The sequence below is a fragment of the Pinus tabuliformis genome, chromosome 9 (genome assembly GCF_031772625.1).
Source record: "Pinus tabuliformis cultivar Carrire ecotype Pingquan chromosome 9, CPIR1, whole genome shotgun sequence".
NCBI classification, from domain to species: domain Eukaryota; kingdom Viridiplantae; phylum Streptophyta; class Pinopsida; order Pinales; family Pinaceae; genus Pinus; species Pinus tabuliformis.
Window position 1 is genome coordinate 732229999 of NC_142307.1, and position 20056 is coordinate 732250054.

Below are 20056 nucleotides of genomic sequence, written 5' to 3' on the forward strand. Positions count from 1 at the left end.
GTTTTATTCTACATATTCATATTTTTCACATATTCATAGTTTCTTCCATGCATCTATAGTCTTTCAACACTTGAATAACCAAAATATTCTTTTCCAATGTTTCCTAACAACTACTTGAAACCAAAATTAAGCAACTTACAACTAATTTAAACAGAAGGATGAATACAAATTATCAGTCTTTCTTTCAGAGAAAATGTATTTAAGAGAGAAAAACCAAAACTTTTTCCTAAAAATAAATTTCTAGGACACCAATTTTGCTGACATAATATAGTTACAGATCTTATTTCAGCCCATGAGAAAATTTTCCATCCCTTTTGGTCCACAGATACTACTGGAAATCAAGGCAAAGGGAGACTAACGCTCTGTAACAGTGGCTACAGAGAGTTAGTAGGCCCACTAATGCTCCCTGTACACAGGCACAGTGATTTATAAATCTTTGTGTAGCCTGGTAACCTGTGTTAGTGTGGGAAATTTATCAAAAAGAGGGTTTCCAAGATCAGTTTTTGAGATGAATGTATACTAGTAGGATGCAGCAAGATATTTGGTGGATCAAAAAAAGGATTGCTGAAGAATAGGGAGCTCTTGGAAGGAAGAGAGAACAGAGAAGAGTCTGGGTAAATCGGGAACTAGATGTATAGTCCCCAGTGGAGTCACCAATTCTACTGTGGAGTAAAATGCACGGTGTATGGAGAATGAAAACTACCCTCAAAGGCCTTCCCGGGACCTTTAACAGATTGTAATATTATCTGTAGAAGCTACCAAGTTATACACATGTTCATCTATCAAATATCAGTTAACAAAGTATGGAAAGAGGATTACCTCAAGTCTCCTTCTAGATTTGTTTGGAGATCACAATGTAGCCAAGAATAACTCCCTCAAAGCCGGCTCCAAATCAATTCCTACACAAAGGAAAGGCAAACACAATCACAGCATACAATATTCAAAACTAATATATGAATGCACAATGAACATCTATTTGCATACAACTAAACTACTCATCTAAACAAGTATCGAATGAACCACTTAATGAACAATGTTACTGACACTATGGAGTAGGGAACACAACTGCAGTTCTGTATTAATAATGGAAGAGTTATTACAACCATCTTTTGTATCAGTCTTCCTTTTCCCCTTCCGCTTCTCTCTCTCTCTCTCTCTCTCTCTCTCTTTCTCTTCTAGCTCACTTCTTCAAGTATGTGATAGTTCACAATAGCTTAGTAGGCTATCCTTTCAAATGCTCTAACCCCTTTCACAATAACCCTCACCTTGCTTATATAGCAATTGAGTTAGGGTTGCCAAGCTCCTCCTTGAGTTCACTAGGGAAAAAGCAATGAACTTTCCATGCTTTTCAACTCTTTCCAATTTTCCTCCTTTTCTCGGATTAGAAATCCTCCAAATATCTGGATTTTGGATGTTTCCTTGCTTTTCTTACATAATTTTAGGAACAAATATCTAGATATTTATGAGCCAATTCATTCCTTTGACCCATTGAACTTCATCAAGTTTCACTAACATTGTCCCCTCACTAGTAACATGAGTTAGTGGGGTCACTAACGCTCCCTTAGGCTTGGTAACAAGCTTTATAAAGCAGGTTTTCAATGTGTAACCAGCGTTAGTGTGGAATCAAGGCCTGCAATTGTGGTGTTTGCTTCATTCATCATGTCTTTCACCTCTAAGTTGATGAGGAGGTCATTTTTTTGTATAACAGAAGTCATGTCAGCTTGGATAAAATACATGTCGGTTCACAAGTTCAAATCAGCTCATTTTTGGAGCACAAACCACTATAAATAGGTGGCTAGGGTCTATGCAAAATATAAGGGCACATAAATCGCATTTCACTCTGAATTTTCACATGGATGAAAGGAGAAAATCTGCACTACGGGAAGGATATTGATCTAGGGTTTTACTGCACCTCGGATGGGTATAAGGTGTAAGTAGTATAGACCTCAGACATCTAAACTTATCGATGGTGATTGCAATGATTAGTCACAGAATCTCACATTTCTCATTAAGGCATTCAGATGGGTATGAAGAAGATCTTGGATGGATTGAAGTGCAAAGAGAAGATATCGCATTACAAGAAGTAGTCTCGACATATATACATGTATCTCGGTACTTCTACAATAGCATGTTATTAGCACAGTTAATAACACTATCTTGACATGTATATATTCTCAACCTGGTCATGTTGAAAAGAATTTCGGTGATGACAGTGATTACTACAATCTCTACATACCTATGAATGAAGAGATATAGTCTTGACATATTAAGTCTCGATGGCTATCACAATATTCGAAGTCCCTAGTAGATGTTTTTGTGAAAGCCCTATAAAAATAGCCTAAAAATATATTTTTAGCAGAGGTCACTAGCGGAGTTTGGCAGGTGGACGTTTTAGAGGATTTTTTTAATAGTGTCTATAATACACTAACGTATCGGTGCTTTCTAGCATATGTTGCATTGTGACAAATTTATTTTTTTATAAAAATAAAAACATAATGGTGCGCTAAATACACAATGTGCACCATTGTGTATACTACTCGTTAGCATCAAAAAAGGGTTAGATTTAAAAAATTGTTGGTCATAAAATTCATTTTTCCTAGTTCGGTGTTATACTCTCATGAAGCCCCGGTGATAAATCTGTATATGAACGCCCTAGTGCATAAACAATATGATGCATTGTTGTGGGGTTTTTAACTTAAAAATAGTGATGCAATTATAATACTATATGCACCGGTGTTGTTTGTTAAACTGAATCACCCGGTGCTTCATAGAAAGTGGTGCATCATTGTAGGGTTTTATTTTATACAAATTAAAAAATGGTGCGCTATATATATTAAGCACATTGGTGTGTATACTACCCAATAAGACCAGACAAAGGTTAATTTAAAAAATGTCGGTTGTAAAATTCATTTTCACCGTTTCAGTGCTATACTCCCACAAAGCACCGGTGTTATTCCTGTATTGAAATGCCTCGATGCGTAAATAACGAGGTGCACCACTATGGGGTTTTAAATTTTAAAACATAGCGGTGCGTTAGGTGAAACTAGAGCACCAGTGCGTATACTACTCAGTAGCACTGGACAAATGTTAAAGTTAAAAAATGTCAGTCATAAAATTCATTTTCACCATTTCAGTGCTATACTCCCATAAAGCATCGGTGTTATTCCTGTATTACAATGCCCCGGTGCATAAATAAAAAGGTGAATCATTATAGGTTTTTAATTTAAAAATAGTGGCGTGCTAGATAAAACTAGAGCACCAGTGCATATACTAATCGATAGCACTGAACAAATGTTAAATTTAAAAAATATTTGTCGTAAAATTCATTTTCACCATTTCGGTGTTATGCTCCGATGAAGCACTGGTGCTATAGTTGTATTCAAATGCCCTGGTGTGTAAAGAACAAGGCGCACTGTTATAGGATTTTAATTTTAAAAAAATAGCAGTGCACTTAGGAGATGGTATGCAATGGTGCGATTACTCGAACGCACCAGTACAGGGTTAAATAAAAAAAATCTACTGGTAGTAAAATTATTTTTTACCATTTGCAGTGTTGTAGAGCTCTCAAGCACCGATGTTACTATTGCCTCTTTGAGTGCCCTATCGTCGGTGCTTCCCTTGCTTGCCATCCTTTCCTCTATTGTTTCTGACTCTGTGGCTTTTGAATTTTCCCAAATGGTGGTCAAATTCATTCTTTTCATTTACATGGAAACCATGCTACCCAAGGAGAAAATGTCCAAGTAATGTCTATGTTTCTCTCTAATTTAATTTTTTAGCGTAGTAGAATTGAAAATTAGGTAAAATAATACATTTTTTTTAATTTATTTTCCTATGTCATGTGTTCGACAAGTTTGCTTGCACTGGTTACGGTGTACCCTATAAATTTACAAGGTGCATCGCAAATCGATGCATTCGATTAACACATTACATTTTTTTCGATGCGTTTGGTAAATTGAAATGCAGCGATAAAAATTGTAATTTTTATGGTTGTCTGTTTGGTAAAATTTACTTCCCAGTGTGCTTATTTTTAACAAATGCACTTCTTGCGTAATATTAAAAAAGTATAGCTTTGTGCGTTCGTTAACTAGAACATTTTGTTTCACTACAAAAAGGTTATGGATATGCACCAGTGTGAAATATTATTTCGACGCACCACGTTGAAAAATAAAAATAACCAATGTGTTTGTATGTATGCGTACAGACACCGATGCCTCAATTCGATGTATGCACTATGGGTGGTGCTTTCCTGTTTTTATGACGCACTCTGTCTTATGCATTCCTACTTTTTTGGCACACCAAAGATGATTTTTTTTAATTTATTATATTTCCATATTTATAAACACTTTTTTCATTTAATAAAAAAAAATTACGTTTTATGTATGAGGTTGATGTATTTTATATGTCAATCATGCAGATATGTCAACAGAGGGAGGAGCAATAGCAGGAGGAGAAAAGGGTAGACCAATACAATATGGTTTGACTGTGGGAGGCATGAGAGAGGGAGATAAATTTTGTACCCTCACCCTATTACCACAGTGGCCCAACTCCTCATAGGAATTTAGGCCTGTTTTGGTCCTTATTAGTGGTATCAACCCACTAAGGAGGATGTTTATTTTATCACTAGCCTATCCAAGAGAGGGGAGGATTTTCCCCAGTTCCCTGATGTCTTGCATGGTGTTGCAGCAGAGAGTCAGCTTGCCTACTTTTAGAGATATATTGGTGATCATGTAGTGCATCCAATAGATTTTCAGGTGTTTGGTGGATAGCTATGGATCACCTCTTTTGGTGCATAGGATATTAGGTGCCTCGCACTATTAGTGAGTACCATTTTACACTATTCTAGTGATGGGAAGCACATTAGTTGCCCTATTTTGTTTTATGTCGATTCTTTGGTGCAAAGGCCACGATGTGTCATATTGTTTATCATTTTTTTGTGGAAATTTTGTATGGATTCAAATAGATTTCATGCCATGATATATGGGAAGGTGAACTTCCATTTTGCTTCAAAGATTTTTTGTTTAATTTTTTAGAGGTTTCCTGAGACCAGGCCTAGTTTTGAGTGTCACCCTCCTAGGCCGATGAATGAGGTGCAGATGCACATGTAGGGCAATATGATGCCAAAGAGGGGCCAACAGCAGTATCCAACTAAGATTTCTTCTGAGGCACTAGGGCTATTGGCCAATGAGGATGACCACATGTTTGTCTTGGTTTCCTGTTCTTACACAGGGATGCATTGGTGACAGTATCCCAACATCATCTTTAGGTTGGATGAGCCTCCAGATGATAGAGGTAATATTAGTGTTTTATTTAAATTAATCTAACTTCATTTTGTTGTCTTAATTAATTAGAATAAAATTTATTCTAGCACATTGTTTAACTTGTGTTATTAATTTTTTTTATGAAATTGTCTAATTATTATTTTGTATTTTAAAAAACAATCTTTCAGATTAATCACATTTTAAGGATTGGGTCGACGTTTCAAACCAACTAATATAGTTCATCCTCAAGACAAGGTATTATTTTGTACTATATATTATTTTGTAATATATATTTTGAATATATTGGCACATTCGTTGGGTTTTAATAGTACAAAGCTTCCCATCACTAGAATAGTGTAAAATGGTACTCACTAATAGTGCAAGGCACCTAATCTCCTATGCACCAAAAGAGGTGATCCATAGCTATCCACCAAACACCTGAAAATCTATTGGATGCACTACATGATCACCAATATATCTCTAAAAGTAGGCAAGCTGACTCTCTGCTGCAACACCATGCAAGACATCAGGGAACTGGGGAAAATCCTCCCCTCTCTTGGATAGGCTAGTGATAAAATAAACATCCTCCTTAGTGGGTTGATACCACTAATAAGGAGGACATGCGCCATGATCCATCCTTCTTTTGCACCAATACTACTGGAGCTGAGAAAGAACTTTGACTCGGTTGAATTATACCAGCCTCTAGCATTTCTGCAACCATACGTTCAATTTCACTTTTTTGGACATATGGATATCTGTACGGCCTGATGTTTGGAGGAACACTTCCTGGAATCAGATGAATAGCATGATCATGATCACGCATAGGTGGGAGACATTTGGGAGTCTCAAATACCTTGGAATGATTGTCCAGGACTTTTTGGAGATCTGGAGAAATAGATGATTCCAATGTGGAAACATCTAGTGAACATAATTGTGCAATTACACCTCTTTGCTCCTTTTTTAGAAGCTTTGTCATGCCATTAGAGCTGATTATCTTTCCTGGTTTCCCTTCAATACCCCTTAATTCAACTTCCTTTCCTTCCACAGAAAATTTCATGAAAAGTTCTTGAAAATTAAAAGATATTGTACCCAAGGATTGTAGCCATTGGACTCCTAGTACAACATCAGCACCTCCCATTGGAATGGAAAGCATTGGGCTAGTCAATACATATTCTCCCATGGATAGCTTGATATTATGGCACTTTCCAGAACAATTTATTGTTCCTCCATTTGCAATCATCACTTGACACTCTGGTGTTGGATATAGGAAGCAATTCAATTCTTTTGCTACCCTACAATGAATAAAATTGTGGGTGCTTCCTGAATCAATCAACACTATTACCTTTTTCTTCTTGATTTGTCCTTCTATCTTGATGGTTTGAGGAGTGGTAATTCCCGCCAATGCATTACAAGATATGGTCGGGTTTATTTGTTCTTCATCTAGGATTTTTTCCTGGAATATATCCTCTTCTTTTGACCTTTCTTGCTCCTTTTCTTCTTCCTCTTCACAATCTATGTAGAATAATTTCTTCTCAGCACACTTATGACCTTTTGTGTATTTGCTATCACAATTGTAACAAAGCCCTTTTGCTCTTTTTTCTTCCAATTGTTGTGGTGTCAACCTTGTAGGTTGTGGAAGACTATGGGCAACAACACTTCCGTCTTTATAGTTGTGAATGGTATGCTTCCTAGTTGCCATAATTTTGCTTTCCATTTTTCTTGCTAACCTGAATGCCTTTTCTAATGAATCAGGTTCCCAAAGGCGCACATCATGTTGGATATTATCCTTTAAAGACCCTATGAACACATCAATCCTATGCTCCTCTGGAATATCTTTTACCCTTATGTTCAATTTTTGGAACTCCTCAATGTGCTCCATTATTGAACCCTTTTGTTTAAGACTTATCAATTGGCTAAAAAAAGTGTTTCTTTTTGTATCCTCATAATGTGCTATCAATTCTTCCGTAAAAATTGCCCAAGTGATAAACTGTTTACGAGAACAAAGCCATTGATACCATACAAACTGATTTGGTTCCAAATATAAAGTTGCCATACGTACCTTTTGTGTGTTTTGCACATTATTGAGATCGAAGAATTGCTCCATCTGTAATATCCATGTGGCGGGATCCTTGCCATCAAACTTTCTCATATCGATTTTTGGAACATGGTGAGTCTTCGATCCAACATTAGAGTCTATGGAATCGTGATTAACATTTCTTTTGTTCTCATCATGAGTTTCCTTTAGTACTCTTTCACCCTTAGTGACTATTTCTTGTAGCAACTTATCCATCTTATCATCCATGCCATCAATTTTAGCGTCCATGCCATTCACCTTAGCTTCCATGCCATCCATCTTAGCTTCTACACCTTTCTTTAAACCATCCATCTTAGCTTCTACATCTTTCCTTAAACCATCCATTTTAGATTCTGTTGCTTTTTGTGCAAATGACACTCGTTGCACTTGTTCTTGTAATTTTGATATATCATATAACATTTCTTCTTCTTCTTCATGAGTCATGCTAGAGCTTTCAGGCTCCTTACTAGTTGTTTGCATTTTCTTTCCTCGGGACATCGATTACCGATAATAATTCTCTAATATGCCCTTTGAATTCCTTCAAAATAAATTTTCAAACCAAGCTTAAGCAAAAATTAAAGAAAATCTACACACCTTTTTTCACTTTGTAGGAGCTCGATATTGTCTCCGATGTATATCTGTACTTTCTGTGTCCTCTTTCCAATGCCACAAGTCTGACCCAAATTGGATTCTCCAAGGAAGAGTTATGCGAAATCTCCCACAGTGACTTGATTATAGACTAGTTCAGTAGAGTGAACTTGTACGACGTGCCACGTGTCACTGTTTCAACCTTTGACTCTGAAAAATATATAAAAGAAAACTACATTCCGTCCTCTTTCTGTACCTTCTTACGAAATTTCAATCCGATGCTCAGAAAGAAAGTTATGATGATTTTCCCCAGGTCACCTGTTTTGAGTGTAATTCAGGAGTCTGCAAAAAGACCAATTTCCTCAGATCATATCTCCGAAAATATCACGCGAAAAACTCTGGAATTCGGACCCAAGGTTCAGCGCGATTTCTTCTCAAATGGGTTTTTTTTGCGACTTCTGAAACGTCACAGAAAAAAATTTATAGTGAAAATTCCACGATGACCTGTTTGGAGCAGCGAAACCCTAGAATCCAAAGCTCTGATACCAAATGTTATGAAACCAGCTCAAGAAAAGATAGAAAAGAAAGATCAACACCTTATAATTCATCCTCTTCGAGGGGGCAACCTCCTTTACATTACATAAATGAACAATTCTTGGATGATACAAATGACAAAACCTCCTTTCTATATATAGGAGTCTAAGGAGTCACAATATAATCCAGCCGACCTAACAATAATAATATAAAGCCACAAAAATAATAATAGAGGGATTCTATGGGGCACAGAAATAACAATATGTGGGTAATAGGGGCACAACAATATAAATAAGGGGTATAACTACAATAGTAATGGGGTAATCACTAGTATTATAGGGACCCAACACATGCCTCCTCCACCGGATGCATATGCAGAGATGATCGAGGTCACAGTGGGTGAGGCACATCCTAGGATGCAGATGGGCATGGACATGCAACCGCGTAGGCCTTCTATCATATTTAGGATGGAGTACTGCGACCAACTCTCTAAACTCTTATTGAGGAGGGAGTCTGCCCTGCGACGGATCAAGACATCAGGGCATATCCTAGACTCCTATAGCTCTTGAGGGACTGTCTCCATTATATGATGAGTCTTATGCATCATATCGTTGGAGATATCAGGCTAATGGAAAGGAGGAGGTATGGGCATGCAGTAGATACACATGAGTCTTCACCCAGTACTACCCCATCATATCATGATGATCAGGGTGGTGATCCTTCGGATACATGTATTTGCTCATACATAATACCCCATTTGAGTATGATCAGTGTGTCGATGATCCTTCTGGTAGTAATCCACCTCCTCATCATTCACCTCATGATCACCCACTACCTCATGTTTCTCCTCAGAGAGCAACCCAACCACCTTCTCCTCCACCTCATAGTTCGACTATTGAGGTAGTTTACCATCCATATTCTTCAACTACATACTAGGTTTCCACTACTACTGTCGTATCATCTTCTACTATAGACTAGACTGCCACTACTACTATTATATCATCTTTTGCTACAGACTAGGCCGCCACTACTATTGTTGTATCAGATATTTGACTTGATGTAGTTATTTGACTTGTATATATATATATATATATATATGAATATGGTGCATTTTTTCATTCATGTTGATGTACTTAATTTATATGTTCATTTAATGTGATTGCAAATAGATGTGTATGTGATAGCGGTTATTTAATGTGAGATGTCTATTTGATGATGTGTGTGGTGATGATGTTAGATTACAACGCTTTTGTTTTGTTAGATGTGATCACTATGATGCCCTTTTAGATTATTAGATTTCGGTGCTAGCTAATGACATTTATATGTGCTAGAGTATATAATTATATGATGTTAGCGAATTTGAATGTGTATTTTAGATTATGTTTATGCTTGTTAGATGTGTTGGAAATAATACTAAGAGGGGGGGGGGTGAATCAGTATTATCAAATCAATATAACTTTTCATTTCAATACTCAGATTCATATACGCTACTTCAGTTAAGGATACTCGCGTATATATGCAACTGTGTTTAATGCAACTAGTGTATATCTTGTAAACTTATGATTCAATTAGTTGATCTTCAATGAGTGCATCAGAACATTATTAACCATATTAATAGTAAACAGGTGCAGTAAAACAGAATAGATCATCACACATAAGGAGCACACATGAACACCGTGATATAAGGTGGAAACCCAATGTGGGTGAAAACCACCTGCTGCAATTCATCTCTATCTTCCTTTAATAAGAAACTTCTTTTTACAATAGTACTGTGTAGTCTTATACCAGTACGTAGGCTTCTACTTGCAGAAGGCTACAACCTTCTTAGCTCTTGTACTAGCCGATCCATTTACTAGTACGTAGGCGTCGGCCTACTGAAGGCTCCAACCTTCACTCATTTTCCAGCTGCTCCTGGAAGGGAGCTACAACCCCCTGGCTCTTGTACTGGCCGATATGTTTACCAGTATGTAGGTGCCGGCCTACTGAACTCTACGATCTTCCAGGGACCATGTTTCATACATTTTCATACTGGATCCATAAAACAATCACCATTGCAATACAATCATCAACTACACCTGCATCATCAATCTCTGAATCACCCAATACTGAAACCTTGTCAACAACACAGTCACCAGAACACATAACAGACAACATAACTCTACAACAACAACCAGATCCAATTGCAACTTCAAATATCATACTTCATACTGTATATGCTACTCGGATGAACCCAACCTGCATGTATACGTGCTTTTACCAAAGACAACCCGCGTACAGATCATATAATCATAAACATTTCAAGCCTTAATATTCTGATCCATCATCCATCATCATCCGCATAGGTTCATCCTTGATTCAGATCAAGCTAAGCATCACAAACCCATAACCAGCATACTAGATCTCACACTTCATCAAATATTCATCACCTTCTCACATCACCCTTGGCCTAATGATCTTCTCCTTATATAGGTTTAGGCTTCTCTCAATACCATGGCCCAAAACCATGTTGAACCAATACCTTAGACCTAATACCTGGGGTCAACACTTCGGACCAAATACCACAGACCAATACCATGGACCAAATACCACGGACCAAAACTTAGTTTTCCAACATGTACGCGCCTTTACTTCTGTGAACTTGTGTGTGTACGTATACATGCCTTTTGCTCTGCTCACCCGCGTGTATACGCACTTTCATCAAGTCTAACCTGCGTATACCTTTCTTTTGACCTACTGCACTAAATCTATCATCTGATTAAGTTGCCATCACCTGTATCATACCTCTGAGTGAGTTGCCATCAAGGACAACACCTGTATCATAATGCCAACAAGATGGTTATCATCATGATGTTTGTTTTTATGAAATTATATTTATTATATATTATGTATTGGTGAACTTATATCAAAGTTTTATATATGAAATTATATGCAAAACAACTTACGTCAAAAAAATGCAAAAATATTTTTATAAGTTACAAAGTTTAATATGGTTGAAACTATAACTATAAAATTACCGTAAAAAAATCTCTATTTCGTAGATAGTTCATACATATTCATTCTAACCTAATTAGTAAAATATTTCAATACTCACAAGGAAAAAAATAATTAAAGGTAAAATAATTGAGTTAGTTCTTAATAAGACGAAAACGTGTAACTCTTTCAATTTTTAATATAAAACATTAATAATAATAAACTATTCAAAAATACAATTTAAACAATGAAACATTACACATGGTCTATATATAAAGATAGAAAACCACTATATATCCATCTTAATCACATATTTATGAAACACTATAAAATAAATTAAATATTTTGCAATGTACATTGTTTTTCAAGTTTTGCATTCTAAAAAGAGATTTTCATATAATGAGATTTGATCCCTCTTGGCTCTTGGTAGATCTGTTGTTAAGATGGATCTATATTGGTTTAGAAAATTCAATATATTGTTAAATTTAAAAACTTAAATCATAATTTTTTATAATTAATTTACATTTAATATAACTTAATAATTTCTATTTTAATCAAATTTAAATTATCACTAAAGTTATGAGAGTTTCAAGCAATTTAAATTTAATATTTATAACAACTCTTACCAATTTAAATTAGAAATTTCTCTCTCTAAATAGGAGGAAGAAATGTAAAATAAGGATTGTGAAATTACTTGTAGTTAGGGATTTGCTCTATTGGAAGTTCTACCTTAAAGAAGCAAGTGAACCTTTTTCTAGTATAAAGATATAACATTTTGGTGCTATTTTGGTTCTCTATTTGCTGTTGTAGTTTAAATTTATCTTTTTAATAGTAAATATAAGATAAAATAATACAAAAATCATACTATATTAGATTTAACTTTTTGACAAATAATATATTTGATTATTTCTTAAGCATGAACTCAAGAAATATTGTTTTTTCCACATACTTATCACGAGATAGTCACTAAAATTCATGTTCTTACATTTCTCCTAGCTAATACATCATGTTTACAATGATAAAGACATGTCTACTTTAAATATTTACTTATAAATACATAAAACTAGATAATTATTTTACTTAATCAAAATAGGAAAGAAAAATACATCGCCAAGTCTATTAGAAAGTCAACAAATGCCTCTTAATCACCATCACACTATTTATCATTTAATTCTTAGCCATAAAATATTTATTAATTCAACTTTTATTTATAATTACCCATGTGGGCTTCACTCAATGGACCTCTGACATATCAAGTGCATTCATGGCATACTAAACATTACCCTTATTTAGACTACATATTACAAAATTTCTCTAAAATCACATTATTTAACCCCCTACCAATACGAGCTCAATACACCTTCCCAATTTAAAAAACCCCTACTTTCACTAGATATTATAGGTATCCATTTTTTCATTAACATTTTTTATACCCCTTTATACTCTTCATTAACTTTGAGATCCATTTTTTATACTTGCCAATATAAAAACCCTTTACCCCCTATTATATGCTCAATATATTATGTCATTTTTCCCTCAATATATATCTCCCAATATAAACACATGTGGTATGATATTGCTCCCTAGGTGAAGCCCCTATGTAATTACCATTGAAAAGAAAAGTCAAAACTCTTCCATTATCCATGAAGAAAAAATTAAAACCTCTCATGCATCCATGTAAGCCCATTTGCTTCTCTTATGGTCCATAAAATTATGTACTCAAAATTTTACACATTCACATAAGACCTCCTTTTAGTTTACATAATGTTGCAAGAACCGAAATTTATTATATAGTAAACATGAGTTCACGAGAATTTAATCTTACATATTAGTACACAAGTTTTTCATTGTTAAAGTCTTCATAGATTTATCACTACATGATTTATATTGATTTTGATATAAACCTGAATAACAAACATGTGAAATGATTAATAAACCAATAAGAATCTAACATCTAACTATATATTCCTTCTCTTTAATTCCTTCATCTCAACCATTTTATATCAAGTAGGGAAGAATCAACTTATTTTATCGAAATCGTGGAGTGCTCTTATGAAGCTTTCTAGAATAAATCTTCAATGTTGTTTCCAAATTCCCTATTTTCTCATTTTTAGGATATTATTATCATTTTCCTATTTGAGAAGGGTTGTCACCTTGAATCCTTATTCTCATAGATATTTTAAAACATGTTTTAAACATTTATATTTATGGAGAAATGTTGCATAGTGAAAATAAGGGAGGTTATTTTACTATATTGAAAAACTTTTACGATGGTTGTAGTAGGCCTTTTAGTACACATATATGACATAGATATGGTTTTCCTTCTCCATTTTATAGCACTTTGTGAGTTATTTTCTATTGATACTCACAATTTCATTTGGGAAAGGAGATAATGGGTATATTTATATTAATGTCTTAAAAAATATAGTTATAAATAAGTATTATTAATGGAGTGCTCACCTTTAGGATTCAATATGGAATTTTATATTATTTAGAGTAGAAAATGTTTTATATTAGAAATATATGTTTGGCGTTACAAAAGATTACAAAATTGATAACTCATGCTTAGAATTACAATATTTTGATCCATCTTGATCTCTATCCAAAGACTATAGAAGAAGTCTATTGTAAATTAGAATTAAACAAACAAATATGTTAAAATTTTAATTTTTAAATTATAAATTACACAATTGAAAATAGATAGTTTTAATTGTAAAAATGTTTCCACTGGAAAAAAACGTCTAAAAACATCTATGAATCTTACCAATTATATAAAATTCCAAAAAGACGAATAAAAAACAATATAATTAGAGAAATAAATAAAAGAAAACATACAACAACATTATAAATGATGAAATAACACAAGTACATATCACTCTCTAATTTCATCACCCTAATTATCTTCCTCACTTGGCATGATAACACTATTGTTCTCAAAAATATGTTTTGATCTAGGGTCATGTCTTAATACAAACCATCAATCACTATCCAACACATATAGGTAAAACAACACTTAGTTGCAGGGTTTGTGGAAAACATAAGTTTCCCTAGCTTCATGCCACATCTTTCTAGAGTTGATAGATATCAGCCACTATTGCGATCTTCCTTTACATTATTTGATCAAAGGTGTCCCACCACTTACACCTAAAAATAACACATTGGAACAAAGAGAATTCCACTTCAATGATCTCCTGTATATTTCTAACGTAACCTAATGTCCCATGTATTAGGTTTTCATCATGGTGGCTAGCATGACTAGATTAGTCGAACTCGACTTCCACTCCACAATATTGTGTCATGCATCTATCATTGGCATCCTCTGTATGAAAATGATGTCCATATGCCCACATAGATGGGAACAAATGCACTTATAAGAAGTGAAAAAATTACAGTGTCATGTGTCTAATAACCCAAACATAATTAAAATATAAAATATAGATGTTACAATTCAAAGGTGCATTATGAAGTTAAAATAAATGTACAGAAAGAAATTATTACCTAGTTGTTTCACCCAATGCCTATGTTTATCGCATCCTCTTCAACATGCAGGTAATGACCAGATGCATTGTATTTCTCTCTAACTTGATCAGCAACCCAACCTTCAGAATTTTTTCTTGTCATTATCCCATTTCCTCCTCTATGTTCGTACAATGCAACTCATGGTTGTGTCACTTCCGAATTGTGAAGAATGAATTTTTTGATGCCTTTGATTTCTGAATTCGTTGATGAAATCGAACCAACATATATTTTACTTGTGAGATAAAAATATGCATTATGAAGTTCAGTGCGAATAGTTACTTTGTATAAATTTGACAAATGATAAATCACTTACTCTTTATCAGGTGCCTTTTTCCATTCGTTTGGAGAATATCCCCTTCTCTTTTTTCTTCATCCCTTTCGTCGTCTCAAATCACCACACATGTTCTGTTGTATATCTGCTTGATGTACTCACTGTCATAATAGAAAGACTCATATGATTTGTACCCCTCTGCCATAGACCCCTTGAGTTTTTCCCTTTGTCAAATAAAACCTTTCAATTTCTTCATGTACCTCTCTAAGAAGAACTTCCAATGACAAGAAACCACCCCAACTATTTCAACCTTGTCTACAAGGTGAATTAGAATATGAACCTGCAAGTCCATGAAACTCGTCAACATTTCCTTCTTAAACATATAAACAGTCTTAGCTATCTCTTGACGCCACCATGGAATGCTAGCCATATGAATTTCCTTTGATGTGATCCGACGTAAAAATGCAGATAATTTAGATATGGAACATCGTAGGTCTTGGGCAAAGCCATCATTCACACACCCATGCATGAGTAGAGGATAATGAAATTGAAAAGTAAACACATACAAAAATTAATTATATTTTATCCCATTACATAAAAATAATAACAAATAATAAAATCATGTTTTTGACATATGTACTCTTAAAAGGTTCAAATGGTCATGTGATTTCAACCCCGACAAATGGTCTTCCATAGTGAAGAAACATCATAGTGAAGACTCATATAAAAAAGGCACCCTCACACCCATTATAACTTCCTTTACCAAAGAAAGATCATATTTCTTTAAAATCCATGGGACATCACCTTCTTCGAAAGACCAAGAGGGACCAACCTCTCCTCTAATTTCTTGTCTTAGCCAATTTTTCCTTTTAGTTTTTGAAGAAATAAGATCTCTCCTAACAAGGAATGTGTCATTTTCTTTCGATGATACGTGCCTCCATAAAGAAGAAAAAAAAATTTAATATATGCATGGGAATCTAGTAAGTGGGAAATCTTAAGATGATCCTAATATGGGAGCTCATAAAAGAAAGATTTCATTTTCATCCCAATAGGAAATTTCTCAACATATGTATCTAATAATTCTGGATCATTGAATATAGGCTTCCCATTTGAATCAAAAATTCTTGTCATCTCCTTCTCCTTCTCTCTCTCATATGCTATAATCCATTCAACTGGTGTCATTATTGAAGGTCTTTGGGTTCACTTTGGTTTACCATTTAAAGTGGATGTTTCTCTTCTATAAGGGTGTTTTTCTAGGAGGAATACCCTATATCATTCATACACTGGCTTTCGTAGGTGATTGGACCACCTAGCCTTCAAAGAAGACCCAAAAAATTTACATCCTTGATAACCTTTTGTTACAAGACCTGCAAAATTATTGTATAATACAGGGCATGTTAGCAATCATGAAGATCAGAACAATTACAGTTATTTAAATTAATATGGTAAATAGTATTGTCACGTATATAAACAAATCAATAAACATGTAATTTACAAGAGAAAAGTCCTAATCTTAGATAATCATGTGTGGTGTGAGCACATATGTCATACAATGTAAAACTCCTATGTTGTTATGGGTCTTGATACATAGTATAAATGTATCCCTTCCCATTTCCTTCAATTTGAGCTACCAATGGTTGCAAGTAGACATCCATATTCTTCACTTGTCTTCTACAAGGGACTATGGGAGGCAATATAAGATTTTCATTCCTCATGGAAAACCATAGGGGGATATTTTTATTTATCACTACTATAGGCCAAACATAATAGTTGGTGTTTTGGAAGGAATATGGGTTGACACCATCCATGGCTCTTTTTAGTCATAGACTTCGTACTTCATCCGTGAATTTTTCAGGCCATGTACCCTCTATATTCTTCATGGCTATTGAATATGATGGGATTCACATAACTCCCGACTCACTTCTATGTGGGGCATGCCATCCCTACAACATAGCTAATTCATTGCAATGAAGGAGCCTTTTAATCCTTGGGATTATAGGCACATGCCTCAATATGTTATGATGAGGACCATGTGATTTACCCTTGTTTTTATTTATGGTACCTATCATGCCCACATTTCAAACATATCTCTTTGTCCGCATATATTGGGCACAGCCCAACTTGGTCCATGTTTTGGGTCAAAGACTCCACATTTTGAGTATTGGAGCACGCAGAGCTGATGAAGTTATATTCATCACATGGTGTTTTAGGGACTTTAGGATGGGTCAAAGCCCCTTATTTTCTAACGGGTTCCGGGTATTAGTCATTTTTTTGTTGGATTCATGGTATGTGGACCATGGTTTTTGTCATGATGTAATGTATATAAGGAGATGTAATACTTTGTAATGGAAATATATCATCATAAGTGAATTGAATATTTGTATTCATGTTTGTAGCTTGTGTTTTTGGGGGAAGGCTCCGCAGCGAAGTGTGTGGAGGCCTGGAAGAGTCTGCAGCTGAGTGCGCAGAGCACCTGCAGCTGGGTGCACAGGTCGAAGAAGTATATGTATTGAAGATTTGTATTAATAAAGAAGAATTTGGTGAAATATTGTGTATCTTTCAGTGTTCATTCTATGTTGTTGTTGTTATTGTTATGCATGATTTTTACTTAATTGCGTGAAAGGATATATGTTATATTGTTTTCTGTTATTTGATGTGATAAGAATAGTTTTTTAAAGTTAATCATCAACGCAAAGTTATTTATGTACGTGAAGTTGTAGGAAGGTAGAAAACATAAGTAAATACACGAACACAATAGCGCACATATCCCTATGGTTGCTCAAACTTGGTTCTGCTGCCTCCCATAACTACTTTGGGTGAGATTGCGATCTGATTACAAGTTGTTGCCGAAAGGGCCAGTGGTTGAGGGTTTTTTTGGTGTGCAGCACACTCTACCTGGGTCAAGTCCCCTCAAACCAACAAATGGTTATGTTGTTGGTATCAGGATCTTCTTAGGGGATATGTTTTGACGCCCGTTGAAGAAAGAAATCCAGGAGTTGGTTAAACTAAAAGGAAGAGAATTTGCTGAGAAAGAGAACAGAAACCCTCGATTATTAACTAAAGACCGGTTACAGAAGTATATCTTCGAAGAGCAATATGAAATCTTCTTTGGTTCATTCCACATTGAATTGTACGAGTGGGTATCTAAGGTGATGTTACAGAAGAAAATGACCTCCTCATCAGCTCAAAGGAGAAAGGAAAGATGATTGAAATATTGACCAATTTCACAGGCCTATTTTCCAAGCTAACACTCTCCAGGAACTAGAAAGGTGCTTTATAAAGCTTCCTAACCATGCATCAAGTGTGTTAGTCCCTAGGGTAACTCTCTTTGTTGCCTTACGGGGTGCGTTAGTCAACTTTAGTGAGTTTTTGGAGGTCAAAGGAGCAAGTCGACCGAATAATATCCCTATATTCACTCATATGTCAACTCATAAAGCAGGAAAACATCCATATTTGACCTGTTTGAGGAATTTCTATTTGTAACAGAGTCTACAAACAAGAAAGAGCAATAAAGCATGGAAACATCAGTACTTTTTCCCAAAAGAACTCATGAAAGATTTGCCAAGGCTTATCCTCTCACGCTATATATTTGAGGCTAGGGCCATTGTGAAAGGGGTCGAAATTATTGAAAGGATTACCTATTGACTTTCGAAGCTTGTATTAGACATTAGCTCTTGAAGAGGTTAAGAAGAGAGAAAGAGAGAGAGAGAGAGAGAGAGAGAGAGAGGATTTGGAGGAGTAAGGGAAGATTGATGCAAATGATGGTTGTAATCACTCTTTCCTATCATTAATATAGACCTGCAGTTGTGTTGTCCACTCCATGGCATTGGTATTGTGATTTATTTACATGTTTATGAAACGCTAATGATTATGAGTAGCTTAGATGTATGCAGTTAGACATCCCTGTGTATTATTGTATTGATTGTTGAAGTTATATGTTGTGATATTATGCCTTTTCTTGTTCATGTGCAAGTATTGATCTAGGATCTAGCTAAGGGGTCTTCCACTCCACTATTTTGTGTTCACCAGTAACACGACACCATGATCTGAGGTAACAATCCTTCCTCCTACTTTGATTATCATTTCACTAATATAGATATGTGCATGTATCTCTATGCCAGTTGCATCTAATCTAACTATCTGTCAGGGATCCTGAGAAGATCCTTGAGTGTATCACCACCACCGCCCAACGATCTTCATATCGAAAGGCTGGTTGTTGATATTTTGATTCTCCCCCCAAAAGGGGCACTTCGCTGCACGACTCATAATACATCTGCACATTCTGCCCAGAACTACAATATTGTAGAAGATTTGGTGCAGCATCATAAGCTATGCCGGTGCTCGAAGTATTGCAAACTTTTCCAGCACAAAGGAAGGCTCTTCTTTCAGAAATTGGTGGGGTCGACCCTCAAGATTCCATGTGTTGGCTTATTGGGGCCTGACCCAGGTTCGGAAGAGTTATTAGCCAAAAAAATCCCGCAGCTACCAGCCCTTTCGGCAATAGCCCGCAAAGCGTGGACTGAGGTCTCACCCGAGGTAGTAAGGGAGGGTGTTGGAACCAGGTTTCCGCACCCTTGGGATGTCTTGATGTGGTCTAGAGGATTCATGCACCGACCTATGGCCTTGCGCCACTCTACTCCTGCATAGATCTGGAACCCAACAAACCCTTACTATTTATTACTATTGAGATTGTTATAGATCAGATCTACTTCTTACGGTCTTTAAGCAATCATTTAATAGAGATAGCCAATGCGTGCACCCAGAAAAGTTATAGATTTGCATAAACTCAAAACATAAGCATAAGCGCACAGATCAAACAGATATTTAAACCATAAATTAACC